The sequence below is a fragment of the Puma concolor genome, chromosome E4 (assembly GCF_028749965.1).
Source record: "Puma concolor isolate L17-30 chromosome E4, mPumCon1.1.hap2, whole genome shotgun sequence".
Taxonomy (NCBI): Eukaryota; Metazoa; Chordata; class Mammalia; order Carnivora; family Felidae; genus Puma; species Puma concolor.
The window spans coordinates 18225052-18230665 of record NC_141683.1 but is presented as its reverse complement, the minus strand read 5'-3'; the positions used below and the strand labels follow the sequence as shown (position 1 = coordinate 18230665).

At 40.6% G+C, this 5614-nt stretch overlaps 1 pseudogene; it reads left to right on the top strand.

The window, feature by feature from the left end:
- The first annotated feature begins 337 nt into the window (after nt 1-337).
- LOC112864791 (calcium/calmodulin-dependent protein kinase type II subunit gamma pseudogene) lies at nt 338-2212 on the top strand (annotated as a pseudogene).
- Nucleotides 2213-5614: the final 3402 nt, after the last annotated feature.

The following is a 5614-nucleotide window of genomic DNA, read 5'->3' as shown; positions in this document are numbered from 1 at the left end:
CCCGTGGTGAAAGGCTGCTAGAAACAATATACCTCCGTTTTTTTTTTTTAAATAGTTATGATTGATACAAAATTTTTACTTTAATTCTTTTTCTTTGAGGCCTTTGAATGACGATGCTATTACATAGCCTCCAGTATGTCTGATGAGAGTCAGCTGGTAATAGTGTTGAGGATGCCTGTATGCGTTATGTCTTGGAACACAAATTGTTCCAAAGTCTGACATAATTAAATTTGGGCTTTATGGTTTTGTTTTTTGGTTTTTGTTTTTGCCTCATCAACTCTTGCTCCCTTGGCTGAGTGGTGGTGATTGCACAGACATCAGTGTGGTCTGCACCACCATGTCTGCCAACATGGCCACCACCACCACCCAAACATGCTTCGCTAATGACTACACGTACTTTAAGGAGCTCAGCAATGTTGCTTTCTCTGTGGCTTGCAGGTATGTGAAGAATTCCTACATGCAGGATGATACAGCAAAAATCATCAATACCAAGAAGTTATCTGCCTAAGAGCCCCAGAAACTAGAATGTGAAGTCAAACTACTGTGACTTTTGAAACATGCAAACATCAAGTGCCTTTATGACAGAAAAAGGGTTCACAACCTCATGTTTGACCACGTTACTGGAAAGTAGCTATTTGATGAGATTGTGGCCAGAGGGTAGTACGGTGAAACTGGTTCTGTATACATCAAATTCTGGAAAGTATTAGCCACATCACCAGCATGACATTGTCCACCAAGACCTGAAGCCTGGCAACCCAATGTTGGCAAGCAAATGCAAAGATGCAAACACAAAGCTGGCCTAGTCATGGAAGTGTGGGAGAACAACAGGGTGGGCTTAATTTTTTTTTAATTTTTTTTTAAGTTTATTTATTTTTGACAGAGACAGAGTGCATGCATGAGCTGGGGAGGGGCAGAGAGAGAGGGGGACACAGAATCCGAAGCAGGCTCCAGGCTCCAAGCTGTCAGCACAGAGCCCAGTGCAGGGCTCGAACTCATAAACTGTGAGATCATGACCTGGGCTGAAGTCGGACGCTTAACCGACTGAGCCACCCAGGTGCCCCAGGGTAGGCTTAATTTTGATGGTACCCCAGGTTAGGTGTCCCCTATGGCCTTGAGGAAAGATCCCTATGGAAAACCTGTGGCCATCTGGGCCTGTGGAATCTTCCGTATATAATCTGTTGGGATTGTCTCCTTTCTTGGATGAAGATCAACACAAGCCATATCAGCAGATCAAGGCCAGAGCCTATGATTTCCCATCACAAGTGTAGGATACAGTGACTCCTAAAGCAAGAACTTGATCAAGCAGCGGCTGACCATAAACCCCACAAAATGCATCACGCCTCACCCGGCTCTCAAGTACCAATGGGTCTGCCACAGATTCCCCAGTGGCATCCATGATGCATCATCATGAGACTGTGGAGTGTTTGTGCAAGTTCAAAGTCCTGAGAAATCTGAGGGGTGACATACTCACGACCGTGCTTTCCTCCAGGAATTTTTCAGCTGCCAAAAGTGTATTGAGCAAGAAGTCAGATGGTATTTGAAAGGAACAGAAACCACCATGGTGCACAGTTCACAGATGGCATCAAGAAGTCCACAGAGAGCTGCAACATCACTATGGAAGATGAAGACCTCAAAATGCACAAACAGGAGACCATGAAGATCATCAAACAATAGACCAAGGTTGTTAACAATGGGGTCCTTGAGGCCTACAGGAAGATCTGTGATTTAAGCCTTACTTCTTTTGATCTCCAGGCCCAGGATAACCTCACAGAGGGGATGGATTTCTACAAGTCTTACTTTGAGAGGTTTCTACCCCAAAACAAGAAGCCCATTCACAGCACCTTCTTGAACAAACACATCTACATGATTCATGGATGCAGCTTACATCTCCTACATCTACCTCACCTGGTACATTGAGAGAAGTGTCAGCCTCTCCCCAGCCAGGTGGAGACCCCAGTCCAGCAACGTTGAGATGCCAAATGGCTCAGAGTTCTCTATCACTGCTATGGTGAGCTCAGTCACAGAGGCATTAGGAGATCCCAGACAGCCAGAGATCACTGAGCTTTTGTGGTCAGTGGTTCTGGAGGACATGAGCGACAGTGGCAGCCCAGTTCATTTGAGATTTAAAACAAGTTACAAAATGGCGGCAGCCAAGGCACACCCTTGCATGTGGCCCTCCCGCCTGCCCTTTTATCTACGTCTGCTCTATTGAGACGGTTTTACATTTAAGAAATAAAAAATAGAAAAAAAGTTTGTTAAAAAATGGAATTCATATGATAGTTCTAATTTTCAATATTTGAGGAACCTCCATACTGTTTTCCACTGTGGCTGTGCCAGTTTGCATTCCCTCCAACAAAGCACAAGGTGGGATCTTCACCAGCATTTGTTATCTTCTGTCTTCTGATAATAGCCATTCTGACCAATGTGCCGATATCTCGCTATGGTTTTGATGTGCATTTCCCTGATATTGAGTGATATTAAGCTTTTCTCATGTGCCTGTTGGCCACCTGTATGTTTTCTTTGGAAAATGTCTATTCAGATCTTCTGCCCCCATTTTTCATTTTTAAATCAGATTGTCTAGGTTGTTGTTGTTGTCATTGAGCTGTATGAGTTCTTTATGTATTTTTAATATCAACCTCTTATCAGATATGATTTACAAGTATCTTCTCCCATTCAGATCAGTGTAGAGAATATAGTTGGTAATATTGTATTAATTTTGTATAGTGACAGATGATAAATACACTTGTGGTGGTAATTATTTTCTGATGTATACAAATGTCAAATCATTATGCTGTACACTTGAAACTAAATTGTGTGTCATTGAACCTCAATTATAAAAGAGAGAGAGATAGAGAAAGAAACAGAACGGCCAGACCAAAAAAAAAATTCAGTTTTTAAGGCCATTTTGGGGGGCTTGGTCTGGCTCCAAGAAGACTGTTCTGAATTATATTTTTGCCTGGTTCTGTTAAAATTCTAACTTGTTGAAGTTAATATTGTTGTTCTCATAGAGCTACCAGCTTCCTTTTAATTGCTTACTACCAAAATTTCCATGGTTTTCAACAGCGCCCTTATGCTTAAACTTCCCCATGCTTTGTTCCAAATACAGCCTGTTTCCTTGGGGAGAGCTCTTTGTTCTTATTGTCTTCCTCTCCTGCTGCGTAAATCTTGTGCACCACGGCTGTGGAGTTGAGTTAGAGGTAGAGAGGTGGCCAAATTCTCTCAGAATGAAACCTTTGCTTTACAAACAGGGCTCAGTGCAAGGGCAGTAGCATGTGATCTTCTCAGCATGCCCCCAACTGGCATAAAACCTCTATCCTCTGGTAATGTTAAAGAAAAATGTTAGGGCTCCTGTACCTGGAATAGAGCCTCCTTCTTATGAGTTGAAGAGAAATGGAAGAAGGGAGCCCCAGGTCTCTCATTGTCTATTATCTGGAATAGAGGTCTTGCAGCATAGAGCTGGGGAGAAAAAGAATTGCTGAAGTCTTACATCTCTTGGAGAGACTGTAGTCCTAGGCTGTGCCCTGGAAGAACAGAAAGCCAAACCCACCTGAGGATGAATACCATCCCAGGGAGCTGGCTAGGTTTGGAGAGCCTAGTGGCTCAAGTTCCCACTCGATATGTTTACCCACATTTAGTAGAATTTCTTTCTTCGTCGATTGGCTTATGTCCTTAGTACAATATTCAGGGGTTTTGAATGTTGTTGTTGTTGTTGTTGTTGTTGTTTGTTTGCTTGTTTGCTTTTATCATTTTCACCAGTAAAAGCCATTTCACTTGAGAAAGAGCCATTCCAGATGTCATTAACGGCAAGTGTTTGTTTGTTTGTTTTTCCTCAAAATAAACACACTACCACAAGGAATATAATCCTCATTACTGCGTTTGAATAGTTGTGTATGAAATACATTTTGGAGGAAAGAACTACTGTTCTCTGCAATATATTATGAAACTTGGGGTATATTAAATAATGAAATACATGTGAAGTTATCTAGCATTAGAGCTGACGTATAAGTGGTTCTTGACAAATTACTCTTCTTTCTGAATATGTTGGGGGTCATTTTGTGATTGTAATTAACCTGAAATTGATCTTGCATTCAGCATAGGCTTGAGAGTGCTGTTTAAAATTTTCTCCTGTCAAAAAAGAACAGACACTGGTAAGAAAATTTTCTGAAAATTATAGAGTCTCATACCTAATTTGCAACAGTGTGAGTTATGCTTAGTTATATATGTTTTTGTATCAATAATTATTTTATGCTAATGTTCACATATGTAGGTGTTTCTTACATCTGTTATTTCTGTGTGGAGAAATGCATCCAACTAGAACTTCTAATCCTTACTGAGCCTTCAAAGAACTATGTAGGTGAAAGCAATAAACCCTTTAATACCACATGAGTGCCAGTCTCCTCCTCGGTTCACCCCTAGACTTGATTTAGTTTAATCGATTTTATCTTGTTCCTGACCTCCAGGACTGTCTGCAATTTTACTCTGTCTTTTAGATTTGTGCGCTGATTAAAGTTTTTTTGCCTTACCCTTGGAACTTATTAAGTATGTAACTGAGATTTACCTTTTGGCTTTTCTCACTTTTACCTATTTATGAGATTTGATATTAATTCTGGCTTCTCTTCACGGGCCAGGGGAGGAAGTAAAATATTAAACCTTTCACTTCATCAGCTCCATGAGCCAAATACTACTTTACACATATTGTAAATTGTTTTAAACAAAAATAAATTTTTAAAGAATATTTATTTTATTATTTTAATAAATTATTTAAAACTGTTTGAATTAGACATAGAACTGAGAGCTTAACTGAACTATGATTTTTATCTTTAAAAGTGCTGTGGACGTTATAGAGAGAACCTCTCTCAGAGCTAGGGAAACCGGGGTAGAGATCAAGAAAAAGGGGGAGTAGAAGCCAGACCTTAAGGGATTCCAATAAAAGAAGAGAATCTTGAGTGAGTGAATTAAAGAATTAATGAATTCGTAAGTGAAAATATTAAAATTAATAAAACATGCCAGAGATTCTTAGTGAAGAGAGGTTTATTGGAAGCCACACTGAAAAATCATTTTTGAAAGACAAGTTGACGGGGCGCCTGGGTGGCTCAGTCAGTTGGGCGTCGGACTTCAGCTCAGGTCATGATCTCGCAGTCTGTGAGTTCGAGCCCCGTGTCGGGCTCTGTGCTGACAGCTCAGAGCCTGGAGCCTGTTTCAGATTCTGTGTCTCCCTCTCTCTGCCCCTCCCCTGCTCATGTTTTCTCTCTGTCTCAAAAATAAATAAAAACATTTAAAAAAAATTTAAAAAAGAAAGACAAGTTGAATTCAGATTATGGAAGGTGTGAGTTTTGAGAGCTAAAAGCGTCTCTCCTTTAATAAATAAACAACTCTTATTTTTTATACATTTAAATTCAAGTTAGTTAACATACGATGTAGCTTGGCTTCAGGAGTAGAACCCAATGATTCACTTCTTACATGTGACACTGGTGCTCAACCCAAAAAGTGCTCTTCTCAATGCCCATCACCCATTTAACCCATCCCCCCACCCAACTCTCCTACAGCAACCCTCAGTTTGTTCTCTGTATTTAAGAGTCTCTTATGGTTTGCCTAAGCAGCTCAACATGTGCTG